Here is a 15,951-nt window from a genome sequence, read left to right as displayed (position 1 = left end):
CCCCAGTTCTGTATGCAAAAATAAATAAATCTTTAAAAACAAAACACAACAAAACACTGCAACAGGGCTCTCCCTGGTGGCACAAGTAATTAAAGCATCATACTATGAGGCTCTCAGAAGTCAATGCAGCACAAGTTCAATCCCCAGCCTAAGAGCTGACCCACATGGAGAGGCAGACCTCTTCTGACCCGCCCACTGCTCTCCTCTGCCTGTTCTGCTCCCCACTCTGTCACTGATGAATCCTCTCACCCACCATACCTCGGGCCTGTATTCCAGTTCTGTAAGCATAAATAAATAAATCTTAAAAAAAAAAGAAAAAGAAAAAGAAAAAACACTGCAACAGACATAATGTCTGCTATGTACTTATTAAATGGAACAGACATAACTGGGCAAAGCATCTCAAAGCTAAAGAATATAGCAACAGAATTCTGCAAAATCAAAAAGCAATGAAAACAAAAAACTTTGAAAGACAACACAGAAACCCTTCACAAAAGTAACACAAAGTGGCTCATAGATCAAAACAGAAAACACAAACTATACAATTCCTGAAAAGTAATACAGGAGAAAATGCAAGTATGATTAATTTCATTAATGATGAAAGGGGCAGCAGGTCCTGGATTATCTGGGTGGGCCCTACAAAGTGTCCTTACAAAGGGGAGGTTGAGGAAGGTCTCACATAGAAGAGCAGAAGCCCATGGGGTAGATGGGGGAGGGACTCAACCACAAGCTAAGGAGTGGTGTAGCAGCCAGAGGATAAAAGGAGCAGGAATGGATTCTCTCCCAGACCTCCGGAGGGAGTGTAGCCTGGTTGATACTGTAATCCTGCCCATTGATACTATTTTGGATTTCTTTCTTCTAGAACAGAGAGAATAAATTTCTGTTGTTCAAAACTGCCAAATTTGTGGTAATTTTTTATGGCAGCCATGAGAACTATATCCTCTTCATAAATTTAGGTGCATTTTTTTTTCATATAGATTTTCCCTCCTTTAAATAACCAGAGTGATGGGTCCTCTCTGGTGGCACAACGGGTTAGGACGCAGCACTGCAAGCTGGCCGTAGCCACTTCAGTGCGAGTTCCATTCCTGGTCCCGGAGGAGACCACATGGCGTGGCAGACCTCTCCTGACCCGCCTGCTGCTCCCCTCCGCAGTGTACTTCATAGATTTGCCTGTTCTGCTCCCCGCTCTTCTGTCTCTGGTGAATCCTCTCACCGCCCCTGTACCTCTGGCCCGTACCCCAGCTCTGTATGCATAAATCTTTAAATAAATAAGCAGAGTCACATGTGTCAGTCAGGGTCCTGGCTGGCGACACTCTTCAGTTGTAGAGTTTAACCAAGGGGCTGTTTATAAAGATCTGAGGGGAGTTTGGGAAACCTCCAGTAGAGTGTGGCTCCTCGGGCTGCATGGGTGGGTCCCCTAGGCCAAGAAAGAGAGTTTTGTGGAGAGGGGTCTGCGCCAGGCCTCTGACAGAAGCCACAACCAGCCCATGGTAATGTAGCAGGAAAGGGCAATAAGTAAGTACCTTCGCGTCTTTGTCTTCCTGCCATGTCCTCCACTGGCTCAACCTAACTAGAAGCCAAATGCAACGGAGCTGCTCTGGTTAGCCTGCTGCTCACAGAGCAGAGTGGAGGCGGTTGCAGAGTGGACTCCTAGAGCAAATAGAAATATCCAGTTCTGTCTAATTTTAATCTCTTCTCAAGACTACCCATTTAACAGGTTCTATGAAATAACAAGGCCCCTGGGTCCTAGCTAGCTCTGTGACCTTGGGAAGTTATCTCTTCTTCAGGCCGCCTCATCACCTCATCTGCAAAATTAAGGGTTTAGACTAGAGAGTCGCTCAGATCCCTTTCAATTCTGATACTTGTGTTCCTATGAGCAGACAAATGCCTTATCAGGTTAAGTCTGAGATGTTGCCTGAAGTCCTGACAACTGTTTATTTACTGAAGTACAGGCAGGCCTTTCTTTTCCATGACGCATCTGGGTCTCAGCAAGGATGTGCAGTTCCAAGCTGGTTTTCAGTCCACTCTGGGGAAAGGAGCGACTATGCTCATTCAAGTGTGCAGACATGTCACAGGCACACTGGAAAGGAAAACCATAGTGGGCTCTGGACAAGCAGAGGTGAGCAGCCAGGTTGAGGGCAGAGCGCAGCCCTCTGAAAGATCTGAGGGGAGCAGCGGGTCAGCGGGCCATGGGCCCGCCTGCTTATACCTGAGCAAATCACCAAGGGTAGCTGGCAGAGGCTGGTGCCGCCTTCAGGCTGGCCTGGCAACTCGACTGGCAAGCCCAGCAGAGCAGATGGTAATAATTAGCCAGAAAGTCAAACTGTGGAAAGTTCCAAGGATCTAGGAGGGCCCCACGTGTTGAACATTGAACATATATTGAGTCTCCTCCTGCAGCCTTGGGGCATTTTGCTCTGTATTGTGTCTACTTTTTCAACTATTCCTGTCTGCTTCTGTCTCTTTGGAACTTCCTTTTGAAAACAGCGGCTGAGAGGGAGGAAGAAAATGTCCTCATTCTCCACAGGATAGAACATGCAGAAGAGGCAGGAGCCCCTCCCGATCCTCCTCACCCCTTATGTCTTGGGTGGCCTGGGATAGTCAACAGATTTCCTTCCTTTCCCTAACTCCTCCTCAGTCATTAAACTAGGACCCTCCACAATTATTGATGGGTCCCACATGAACACTAATTTGTAGTCTGGGCTAGGGGGAGGGAGAGGGGGACTTGCTAAGAAAGACATATTCTAAAATCCTTAAAAACCTCCTCCAAACTGCTGATTCCTAAGTTGGAATGTCACCGCTTGTTCCCCAGCAAAACAATTTGATTCTTGTAAACACACCCACGCGTGGGAGATGTGTGCTGGAAGGTTGTTCAGTGACTTCAGGGCCTAAAGACCTTACTATTGTTGAGAAAGAGAGTCTGGATGAGAAGGTGGGTGGAAAGAGAGGGGGGTCTGGGCACCAATAAGGAACATCTTCACACTGCTCCCTTGAGCTGTGCCTGCTAATGTTTTGAGAATTCAGAATAGCAGTTTCTCTAATAACACACAAGAGGCTTGTCATTGGCACCTCAGACCCACAGAAAGGAGCTTGCCTTCCCCGCTATGGACCAGATAACTGTGGGGAGCCGCGAGGGGCTGTCCAGAAGTTGCCTTCCTCCAAGATGCCTCTCCTACTGTGCTGAGTGGCTGACAAGCCTCCCACTACAACTACCCCTGCTTCTCGAATCTCTATGAATCATGTTCCAATGATTTGCTAAGAATCAAACACTGGTCAAAGGGCATTTTGATGAACAACAAGTAAGAGCATTCATTTCAGGATTGGGTGCTAAGGCTACCCCAGGCTGAGTGGGGCACAGTGGGAGGTTATCAGTGGACCCTGTTTTGTCCAGATGTGACAAAGGAGGTAGAAATCCCTGGGCAGAGAGGTGCCCAGAGAAAGGTAAAAGCAGGCAACCTACTTTATAAGTTTCTCCACATCTGGCCCTGCCTGACAGTTTTCAGGTTGAGATGCGATCACCCTGAAACTCTCCTATCAGCTGCCTTTGCATGTCCCGACCACCCCTCTCCTCAGACAACATCCGTGAGGGTCGCTGCTCCTTTCACCCATTTCCAAATATAACACTCTTCAGAAGAAAGGGCTTACACCAAGGGTGATTAGATTCACTAGAACCAGAAGGTGAGCTTTAAGCGCCAACCCCCAATCAGGCAGTCCTAACTAACACTCAACAGTTGTGTGGTTATTGCCTCCTCCAAACCTTGTTATTCTCATTTCTGAGCTGGGGATAATAGTACTTACCTGACAGGGGGTTGTGAGGATTAAACAAATGAGATAATGCAGATAGAACACTTAGTACAAGGTCTGGCTCATAGTAAGTGTTCAATTAATGTCAGTCATTAACTTATTTCTTGCTAACTTTGACTTCTAGTAAAAATGTGGGTAAGCAGGTGTACACTATATTCAAGACCATTACAAATTTGATCTAGACTTTGATTGTGCTCACAAATTCGTTCTCTGAAAAAGCCACAAAATAAGTCAAAATTGAGCCCTTACATTTTATCTCATAGCTTTAAATCTTAAAGTTATCCTTCTAAAACCAAAAGTAGTTCAGCCAAAAGTGTTTACTTATTAAAAAGAGTCAAGCAATTTTTTTTTCATTTTTTTTAATAACAACAGATCAAAGGTGGGACTAATTGCCACAACTACACAGAAATAAATATTTCATTTAATCAAAGGGTCCAATTTGGCAAGACTAATACTATAGACTATTTTCCATTCTACCTCTTCACCCCTGGAAGAGAGATCTCAGCTTTTCTCCTAGGTCCTACCTGGCCCTTCAGGGGCCCTGGGACCTTTCTGACTATAGTCCGGCTCCATTAAAACTGTGTCTACTTAAGTGAACAATGATGTAAAATATATTTAAATAAATAAATTATATAAAAAATTTAAATATTGTGCCTACTTTAAGTCTCAAAGAACTGTTACTTTTTTTCCAAACTGTCACCCAATTCTTTAGGTAAAGAGGTACATAGAAAGTATTTATTCAGTGTGTTAGAGAAATAGTTCTAAATTCTTACTGTGGATGAAGTAATTTTATCCTAAGATCTTTGTGAAATACATACTGTATTAGCCTCCCTCTAGCAGGAAGTCATTATCTTGAAGAAGTGGAGGCACAGAGGTTATATAATTACATAAGAGGAACTAGCTAGTATGTGATCGCTCTGGGATTTGAACCCAGGTATCTGGCTACAGAGCTGTATCTTTCCATTATGCCAGACCATCACCCAAAGGAGTGGGGATGTGTCTCACGGGCACAACTGATCAAGAATGCAGATTCTACCTTTTCACAGACATCCTCTTTCCTCCACTGAACACTCAGTCCTAGCTCTGTCACTGTTCTTCACAGCTTATTCTCAGGAGCATCCTTTGTTAAATATGTGAAAGAACCACATTCACAGAGATATCCCTCGTACCTCTGTCAAAAAGGGTTGCAGAAACACTCAAGGCAGTGGTTCCGACTCAGAGGATGAGGCTTCAAACCCACCTTCACCACTACTGGCCAGTGTCCTCGGGCAAGTCCCTTGATATCTCTACCTTTAGATACATCTGCAGAGTGGGGAGCATGCCAAAGCTGCCTGGTAAGGCTTTTGTGGGGAAGGTGAATTTATCTGTATCATATGCCCAGCACATACACAGCTTGGTTCAGTAAGGACACTGTTGCCATTAAGGAAGTTCCATAATAATGACTGTCATTTGTAGTCACAGTCTGTAGCTATGAGCAACTTAAAGTGCTACAGGAAAGACCAGAGAGAGGCCGGGTTGTAATACAAGCACTCTAGGGCTCATGAGGACAGGCTACTTTCAGTGGACAAGCTCACCTCCTGAACTGGCTGGTACACACCTCCAGGGGGTTGCCCAGGACAGGAGATGATCATGCAAGTAGAATGCAGATAGGAAGAGCCCAGAGAGAGCCTAGGCAGAGGCAACTGAGAAACCTCCATAAATCAACTCCCTTCCATAAGTAGTCATTTCCAACCTAGACAAAACATTCCAAGTTTCAGGTAAGCAATTCTAAAAACTGTTTTCAAGACAACGAGGAACCCCAACATCTAAGTCAGGTAAAGATGGAGCTGCTTTATTGTATGTGGAATGAAGATGATCCTGGAATACCTACAAGTTTGAACTACTCCCCAGATCTCGAGTCCCTTCCAAAACACAATGCTGTCTTTAGACCACAGTTTGAGAAACATTTTCTAAGATAAACAAAATGTATCTAAGATGTAAACCCTGTCCTTAGGGAGCTTAGAGTCTGTGAGTGGGCAGGTACAGCCTGGTTCTGCTTGGCAGTGAACGCCAGTGTTCCTCACCGAAGGTCCGAGTCCTCACAAGGCATGAGCGCTCCCTCCTACAGAGCCCTGTGGTTCTTCAGTTGCAAGGCATCCCTCTGCATTTGTACCACACACTGGAGGGGTGGGGACAGCACACGTGCATTATTCACTTGCCTCAGCGGAATATCCTTTTCAAGTTACTTTACCTCTTATGACACCTCTGGGAGACAGGATTATTATTATCCCATTTTACAGATGGGAAAACTTATCGAAAGTCCCCCAATTAGATCATATTGGGACCAGGTTTCAAGCCCCAGTCTTTCTGGTTTCAGAGCACAGCAGCAGGGCTTAAAGACTCAGGTACCTTAGTTCAGTGACCTCATGTTAGTTGTGTCTCCAGCCTCAATTTCCCTCTTCTGTAAAATGGGGATAATGGTGATGACATGTACTGGCCTGGCACACAGCAAATGTTCAAAAGTTAATTGCCATTCTTGGGATCCTCAACAAGTAGGTTATGACTCGTTTTGTTTCACTTTCTAATTTACTATAGCCTCTTAGTGAGCAGGGAATGGCAGTGTGTGGGTAAGGAGGAAAACATGTGGTGTAGATAAGTAAAAGCCATAGGAATTCAGAGGAAGGACATTGGAAAGGCTTTTTTTGTGAAGGCACCATGTATCTGTGAGTATTCCTTGAGCAAAGTCACGCTGAGTTCTGAGTCAGTTCAATGTGACGATGCGTGTTGCCAAAGCCAGCCTTGGAACAATCGGTGCTGGAAGCCGCTCCCTAAGGAAGTCATGGCCACATCCAGTTAGCTCTGGATTGACCAGTTAGCTCTGGCACCAGCAGCTGTGTTCCTGGCCTCTGTCCCCAAACCAGAGCACTGGCACTCAAAGGTGCCCAGGGACCCTGGGCCACATCCCACACACCACACCTGCAGGAACAACTGATGTGCATGTGCCCATGATGGCGGGTGGAGACAGGGAAGGAGCCAGCATGGAGGGCAGAAAGACACATGGTGAAGGTCTCCTGAAACAGCTGGACCCCAGTTGATCACCATGAAAGTGCCTTTTCACAGCCATGTCTCTGTGAATTTATTCAGAACTGAAGGTATTTGTGAATTCTCCAAAAGGAGGAAATAAAGAAGAAAGAAATCAGGAATTTTCAGAATTCTGCCCTAACACAGAGAATGCAAACAAGATGTGTGCAGCCAGGGACCCAAGATTGAAGCTGGAAAGAGAGGGAAAGAAAAGTCTCACCCCCTATTGAGTACACCCACCCACCCACCCCACACTCAGCAGCAAGTAATGCCCGAGGGGCTTGCAGGACAAGTGTTCATGGCACCCACGGCCCCTACCTCTTTGGTGGGGGGTCTCCAGGGTCGTTTCTCGTTGCCTTCTGCACCACCTGCTACAGAGGACCCATCAGCTCTCCTTGGGAAGCCCGGTGCTGCCGGTCAGGGTGGGGCTCCACGGAAGGAAAGGGAGGGCAGGCGTGGAGCTCACCGACGTGAAGAGAGATGGTCTCTGAGTTCGGTGCTTGGGTAGCGGGAAAGGATGTTTTTTACGTTTTGGTTTGTTCCAGAGGCAGGACAGGAAATGTCCACTGGGGCTGGGAGCTCAAGGGAGAAATGCGCGGTCCTCCGTAGGAGGGGGAGCCTTGCCAGCGCTTCCAACTGTGGCCCGTCTGGAATTTAAAACTCCGTCTGAATTCTGGTGCCTCCCCCCTACTCCCCCCTTTCTCCTTCCTCCAGCAGTTTTGTTTTTTTTTTTTCCCCTTAATGGAATGTCAGCTTCGTTCCTGACATGTTGGAAAAATTTTCCTCTGCTTAAACTTGGCTCAGGACACGCTCCTTGTGGGAGACTTTCTCCGGTTATAAAGTTCAGTTTTTAAAAAAGCTACTTATTTTGCCAACTTTTGTACTGGGGACGTTTTTGACGGATCTGCCTCCTCCTGTATCTCTGGATTACAAGAAATACACACTCAGCCCTCTTGAGTTCTTATTCTTTCCAATTGAAAAATATCAATAGTAATTGGTGGCAATGTAAAACATTGCAGTGAAAATGGCCTTCAACTGTGGGCTCATAGGGTCCCGCCCAGGGCAAACTTCTCCACCTTTATAAATCACCCACCTGTGCAATGTGTGGTAATTATGGTTTTCAAGGCTCTCTCTTAATCCTGGGTTTTTCTGTAATGACACAGGAACTGGCTACTTTCCCAAGCGGGTCCAGTTCTAAGTTACAAATTCTTTTGCCAGCCCACAAAGCTAGAACATTCCTGGTTGTGGCTCTGGTAGGCTGTGGGGTGGGGTTCCCTGGGGGTGAGAGCCCCATGATAAGATTCAGTTGTTGGTGATCACCTGGAGGGTAGCTGTGAATTGTCAAAGCCACCACAAATGGAGGCCCTTTAGGGTACTTATTTATCCTTGCAATAAAACTTGGTAGTTCTCACAGTGCTAATTGGGGATTTGTTCACAGACAGGAAATGAGAATGTCTCTGTTCTACTTATTAAAAGAAAGTGGATAATAACCAAATTAATAGTGTATACAAGATGGTAAGAAAAGTGATTCTTGCCATGCTGTCATTTTCAGAAAGTTTCATGTGTTTTATTTATAAAAATCATATTGCATACATAATAGACTGAAGCTAGCAATTTTTACATGGTTGAATTGATTACACACTGCTGACATATTATTTTTATCTAGTCAGTGAAGCAAGACTAACCTGGGTGGTATTTTTTTTAAAGTTGAGAGTAACTGAAATGCATTCAGATTCTGAAATTTAAACTTGTGTTAGTGTGGAAGTCATCTTAATCGACAAAATTTAACCCATCATTAAAAAATTATTTAATTAAATGCCCACTTTTATTTTAAATTTCTTTTTAATTTTAACACATTTAACGTAATAGTAAAATAAATGTGAACAACTCCCTTACTTTGGCTTTTGTGCCCAAAAGATCACTGTAACAAAAACACTAGACAAAGGCCAGTCTTTAAAAGATGGATCCTGGGCCCTCCCTGGTGGCGCCACAGGTAAAAGCACAGCACGATGAAGCTAGCCTAGGGCATCGAAGCCACTGCAGCATCAGTTCAATCCCTGGCCAGGGAGGTGACCCATATGCACGGCAGACCTCTCCTGACCACCCCACTGCTCCCCTCAGCAGTGCCCTTCCTCCATCTGCCGGTTCTTCTCCCCACTCTGTCTCTGGTGAATGCCTTCACCTACCCTCTCCCTCCCCATTACTGGCCTACACCCCAGCTCTTGCATAAATAAATAAATCTTCTGCCCCCATTGGACGGTGAAAGTCTAATTCCAGACTTGATGCTGGAACACAGTGAGCACATGGGGTCACAGGGACATGGGGACCCCTCCAGGCAGAACTGTTGCAGTGACAGTTCCTCATCATTTCCTGAGAGCAAGATCAGTCACCTCTTTTCACATGTTAATCAGGGGCTTCAATATGCTGAATACAGACTCAGGCACATCCATCTCACACTGGGTAGCAAAGGACAGCTACAAGTGAGATGAAAACTCAGTCTTTTTGAGGTCAAAGTAGACACTATTTCACAGAAGGCCAAATCTTAGGTTGGTTTGTGGGTGAGGGGTCGTTCTGAACTCAGAGAGCACTGACTGAGCACCCAGTGTATACGCCAGGTCTGTTTGAGGCCTCCGTAAGGAAAACAATTTTAGCATAATAACTCTGAAAGGTATTGTTGCTCTCACTTTACAGGACTGGGGATTATGAGAATTTTGCAATTTTATCTGCCATTATTAAGATTATTCATGATTTGAGGTATTTTTAAAAAAAATATTCATTTTATTTATATTGTTTGCCCAGTTCCCCATGTCCTTACCATGTTAGAGTTGTAAATATCATGCATTCATTCATTCCAGTCAATAAATATGTTCTAAATATCTGTATACACAGTACTGGACCAAGAGATGAATACACTGCTTTACTGATGCTTTCATTTTTTTTTTAAAGATGTAATTTATTTATGCATACAAGAACTGGGATGTAGGTCAGCAATGCCAGGGGTGGGGATGGGGTGGGTGAGCAGATTCACCAGAGACAGCGTGGGGAGAAGAACAGGCAGATCTACTGAAATACACTGCTGAGGGGAGCAGCAGGCGGGTCAGGAGAGGTCTGCTGGGCCATGGGGTTCAGCTCCCTGGCTCAGAATGGAGCTCATGTTGCAGTGGCTGGTGATAGCTTTTAGTGCTGAGACTTAACATCTTGGGCCACCAGAGAGGGCTCCAGATGCTTATAATCTAGTATGGGAAAGAAATAAATATACCTCTGTTGTTTAATGGAACAATTTCATTCTTACGTAGCCACCCAAGAAAAAAATGTATGCTAACATAAAAACCTGTACTCAGTTGTTCAAAGTAGCACTGCACATTTAGTTGCTGGTGGGAGCGACTCAAATGTCCAACTGCTGAATGGATAAACAAAATATGATATAGAAATATGATATAGCTACAAGTAAGAATACAAGAAACAAAGTTCTGATACAGATGGCAATATGAATGAACTTCAAATACATTCGCTAAGTAAAAGAAGCTAGTTAAAAACATGGCATATATTATGATTTTATTGACCTGGAATGTCTGACATGGGCAAATCCATAGAAACAGAGCCAGAGTCATGGACAAGAAGGACACTTGAGTGTCAAAAGCTAAAGGGTATGGGACTTCTTGGGGGGTGATAAAAATGTTATAATTTTTCATGTAGCAATCAATAGTTGCACCACTTTGTGAGTTTACTGAAAATCACTGAGCTATATAGTCTAAATTAGTGAATTTATGGAATATAAATCCTATGAAAAAAATTATTGCAAAGACAATATACATGCCAAAAGAAAAAAAATATATGTGTATTTTGTAAACCATCCCAACCTCTAAAGTGGCATATACCGTGAAAGACTTCGTTTCCTTGGATAATTCATTTTGCGATTTTATTTCAATTAACTGAAGATGCTGAGAAAAAAAAGATTATGTGCGATATTCAAGGAAAGCATCATATTTTACAGAGACAAATGATTATCACACTCTTTGATAATCTCCCTTTTCCAGAAGACAAGTATCCTTGTTCTCTCCATCCTGCTTATACCAAAATTCACATTCAAGAAATCATTCTGAAGTATATTTACAATGATACTGGGAAGACTGACAATTACCGCGTATACATTTAATCAATATATTTTTATTGCCTTAAGCAAATAAAATAAATCACTCTAACTCTCATCTCTTAAAAAATATTCGAGGGCCCTCCCTGGCGGCACAGCGGGTTAAAGCACAGCACTAAGAAGCTAAAGCCACTTCCGCATGAGTTCGATCCCTCCCCCAGGTGATCCACATGGTGCGACAGACTTCTCCTGACCACCCCCCCCCACCCCCCGCTGCTCCGGTCAGCAGGGTACTTCATTGATCTGCCTGTTCTGCTCCCCACTCTGTGTCTGGTGAATCCTCTCACCGCCCCTGCATCTCTGGCCTGCACCCCAGTTCTGTATGCATACATAAATAAATCTTTAAAAACATATATTCGAACTATTCCAGGCACTCTACTAGGTGCAGGAGCTGAGTCTGGCCGGGAAAGCTGGCAAATAAACAATCCGGGTAGTTGACCGCTGAAATAGAATAGGGGGGTATGAGAAGGGACCATGGGCCAAGGGGCGCTTGGTGTGAGCAACCGCTCAAGTGGCAGGTGCGACTGGGAGGCCAGTGGAGTCACTCCGATGTAAAGCTGGGAACTCCTGAAGTTTGGAGCAAGAAAGTGTTTTAGAAGAGACGTTCTGGAGAGGCGGAGAATGGTGAACTGGCAGTTTTACTCTCCAAGTTCTGCCACTGGGTGAGACTTTTCATGACTGTTGTTATTTTGAAGGAATAACTGTGTAGGGTTAACTCAATGGCAGCTTTCTGGTCTCTGAAATATGATTTGTGCTGCTACAGCTGCACAAGAATTCAGTTGCTCTTCTTAGAACTTATTACCAGGGCAATAAATTTCATTTCTCAGCGTGGGTCACATGTCATTCTTACATGTGTCCAGTAGATGGGGCCAGTGCTGTTCGAGAGAGAAAACTGCAAGCTACAGCTTTTAAAATTCTTGGCAGCTAGGCACCAGAAACCACTGCCATTTGCTTTGGGACAAGTAACTTAGGATCATGAGATAGAAAGAGCCTGGGCTCTGGAGTTGGAGAAAGTTGTATGTTCATCTGTACTCCTTCTCTTCACAGAGAGTGATCTTGGCACTCATTTGTCTTTTCTGAAACTCGCCTGCCTCATCCCAAAAGGAAGGGTTTCACAGATACAAAGTTTCTTGTCCACAATTCCAGACTCCCAGACTGAAAACCAGCATTTGGTAATTCACTTGACTTCAAGACCAGACCTACACTAGGACTCACTTAGTGTGAAAATTCTTACATTTCCCTGCAAAAAGATTTTACTTGCTACTGAGGCTTTGATACAATAAAAGGTATAGGATGGATTTTTACCCCTCTCACATCTGAAAAAGTTGAGCACACCAGGCTTTTGGGTGTGAAATCATGGACTTGCCGTCCTAACTGTGAGGGTTTTGTGAGGATAAAAGATGGGGTGTCAAAGTACTACCCACCACACTTGGCCTCTAAGGCTCTTCTTTCTCCCACTAGAGTCAACCAGAGTTGAGATCTAGCAAATAAAAAAAAAGTCTGGGCACAGGAGGAAAATGAAGCCAAGAATCCTCTGATACATCCTAATCATTCATTCACAGGATAAAGATAAATTAAATTAAGCACCTACCCTGTGCCAGAGGCTTGGTGATTGATAAGTCATAGTCTTGTATTGAATCTGTGCCATCCTCAGAGCTAAACTCAGAGTTGTTTCAGGATCCACACATTGCTCAGCTGGCAAGATGCCAGAGAGTCACTGGTTAAGGTAAAAGGAAGATAGCAAAGGAAGTGTCTGCACCCTGTGCTGTGGCTGGGAAGATCTGTTTATAGAGTAGCTTACACTATGTTGCCCTTCCTATCCAGCCCCAAAACTTGCCACTCAAATAAATGTTGGTTTAGTGAATGGCATTAGAAATCGATACTGTTTTGATGAGACAGTTTTGAGCAGTTTGAGGTATGATAAGGTTTTTTTTTTTTTTTAAGATTTATTTATTTGTACATACAGAACTGGGGTACAGGCCAGAGACTCAGGGGCAGTGAGAGACTTCACCAGAGACAGAGTGGGGAGCAGAACAGGCAGATCAACGAAGTACACTGCTGAGGGGAGCAGTGGGCGGGTCAGGAGAGGTCTGCCACGCCACGTGGTTTCCTCCGGGGGCAGGCGGGGATCGAACTCATGTGGAAGTGGCTTTAGCTTCTCAGTGCAGTGCTTTAACCCGCTGCGCCACCAGGGAGGGCCAGGTATGATAAGGTTTTAAGCAGCAGAAAATGATGTAAATCAACAGTTACTGCAAGAGGAAGTCTGAGACCTATTCTGATGTCAGGTCTTCATCCTGGATGACCCACTGCTGCATCGGGGGGGCAAAGACTACTTGTGGGAAGCACACTGGACTGGAACTCCCAAAGCCTGGGCTCTGCGGCCATGCGTATCACCAGGAACTGAGGGAGCGCTATGTCACTGCCATCACATAGCACCTCAGCCCCTGCTTCCCTTTTCAGGGCAACGAAGTCAGGGCCACTGCTCCCTAAAGTTTCCTCTTGTTTTAATAATCTGCGACTTTATTTTGAGTGCATGGAGCTGTGCGTTCACAAAGCCATGATGACATCTAGCTAAATCTGCTTATTCAAAAGGAGGATGTGGCTGTGTTTTCAGAGACAGGGGTACATGGGGGGTTAGGATCCCAGCTGTGGAGTGAGGGGGTGGGGCTGGCCAGTGGGAAGATTCTCATGCAAACACTCCACCTCCACAGATTGATTCCTCACTGTTTTTAAAAATACACTGAAAAGTATGTCTGATTCCCATAAGGTATGAGATTACCTTAAAAGCATAAACATTCAAGGCTAGAAAGGTGTTACAATGTCAAAAGCTTACACAGATGGTTGATGAACAGCTAGAGTGGAAAAGTTCGGGCTGGTACCTTGGGTAATAAGCATCAGTAACACTGGCAAGCTATTGACAGGGTATGGAGGAAGTGTGATAGTAAAATCTCCCCTACCTCATTAGTTTCTCCTCTAGCCATTATCGCTAACATAAGCACTCCTATGAAAGAGAACTTCTGTTCCAAGTACAAGGTATTCTCCACTTTCTCATTCAATTCTCTAGGCTTCCCTCCACCGAATACCAGTTGCTTTAACCAAAAACCTAGTTTGTTTTCTCCTCCTTCCACTTATAACAATCCATCAGTAAGTCCTATCATCTCTTCCCTTCCAGTCTGATTAGTTACCAGAGCCTCTGCTGCTAGAACTCAAGTAAAAATCATGGACACCTTTTAAGAGCCTCCATCACGGGAACCTGGCTCTACTCTTCTTACCCAAGATGTTCTTCCTCCTGTAGTAGCCAGAATCATCTCAATTGTAACCCTTCAGGGACTCCCCATTGCTAGACTGGGAGATCCAGTCTCTCTGGAAGGCTGTAGCAAGGCCGCGCCCACCTTGCCTCCTAAATGGCAGCCACACTGGTCTTTCTGTTATTCCAATATACAAAAAATTTTGCTTTCTTTTTATTTTAATATTTATTTATTTATGCATACAGAACTGGGGTGCATGCCAGAGGTTCAGTGACAGTGAGAGGGTTCACCAGAGACAGACTGGGGAGCAGAACAGGCTTACTGACAAAGTACACTGCTGAGGGAAGCAGCGGGTGGGTCAGGAGAGGTCTGTCGTACCATATAGGTCACCTCCAGGGCGGGGATCGAACTCATGCTGAAGTGGCTTTAGCTTCTTAGTGCTGTGCTTTAACCCACTGTGCCACCATAGAGGGCCCACTTTTGCTTTCTTAGGAGCCTTTGGAAGTGTTATCGCCCCTCCCTGAGGTCTTCATACACAGACCCACCCACATGGGTGGGAGTTAGGAAGAGGGTACAGTGGTGACCCACTTACCACTAAAAACTTGCATAAGGCATACTCTATCTGCTTACCATGACAAATGCCTTCATAATGACAAAACTAAAAAATATGTAAAAAATGTATGGTTTTTATGATTGTAAATACAAAGTATAAAAGACAAGTGAATTTAATTATTGTTGTGCATATTTGAGAGCTCTGTTGGCCGGTTGTTGATATTTGAATGAGTAGCAAAGTTGAAAATACATTATTCATAACTTATTTATTTCACAAAAATTCATTTTTGGCTTTCATTTAAATAAAATAAATAAGATACTCATTTTAAAATAACTTGTGTTTTCTGTTGGGATCAATGACATAAGAGCTATAAAAGTACTATAGTCCTCAAAATCTACAAAATTTAATGATTGTCATTAATAGTAGAGCAGAGATTAAATATGAAAAATTAAAAGGATCCTCACAATGCTTTTCAAAGTTATTTTCTCAAATATTTAAAATTATTTAAAATTAAACATATACATACTATAACTAGTAAATATGAAAAGTTTTCATTGGAGTTATTTAAATAAAGTTGGAGAACTTAACGAAATTTTACTACATTTGTGATTCTGAGTAGCAGCACCGGCCATAGCTCCCTGCTTGCCACAAGAAGGACCCTCCCTGGTGGTGCAACTGGTTAAAGCACTGTACTAGAAGCTATGTGTAGCCACTGCAGCAGGAGTTCGATTCCCGCCAGGGAGGTGACCCACATGGCATGGCAGACCTCTCCTGATCCGCTCACTGCTCCCCTCAGTGTATTTCAGTACATCTGCCTGTTCTGCTCCCCTACTCTTTGGTGAATTCCCTCACTCCCCTCACCCCCCAATATATACACCTCTGCCCTGTAATCAGTTCTTGTTTGTATAAACAAATATTTATTTTTTTGAAGAACATCAGTGTAAACAGTGATAGCCTAAACCTGCACTCCCTCAGTACAATCTTTAATAAATTACACAGCTAGTAGTCAACACTTATAAAGTAGACTTTGATTTAGATGATTTTGCTCAACTCTAGGCAAAAGCAAGTTTTCTGAGCACGTTTAAGGTAGGTTAGGCTAAGCTTTAATGTTCTGTAGTTTAAATGTATTTAAATGTATTCTG

General features: G+C 44.1%; 1 protein-coding gene across 1 annotated transcript in view; it reads right to left on the bottom strand.

Annotated features, from left to right (window-relative positions):
* Nucleotides 1–7,409, bottom strand: part of TACC1 (transforming, acidic coiled-coil containing protein 1) — a 102,194-nt gene extending 94,785 nt beyond the window's left edge. Inside the window, exon 1 of the mRNA XM_012724854.1 lies at nt 7,177–7,409. The gene's annotated coding sequence lies outside the window, so the exon portion shown is untranslated. The remainder of the gene's footprint in view (nt 1–7,176) is intronic.
* Between the last annotated feature and the right edge of the window lie 8,542 nt (nt 7,410–15,951).

Source organism: Condylura cristata, unplaced genomic scaffold, assembly GCF_000260355.1.
Source record: "Condylura cristata isolate star-nosed mole 26May11 unplaced genomic scaffold, ConCri1.0 scaffold00014, whole genome shotgun sequence".
Lineage (NCBI taxonomy): Eukaryota > Metazoa > Chordata > Mammalia > Eulipotyphla > Talpidae > Condylura > Condylura cristata.
The sequence above is the reverse complement of the archived record's forward strand: the minus strand, read 5'-3'. Positions and strand labels throughout refer to the sequence as shown.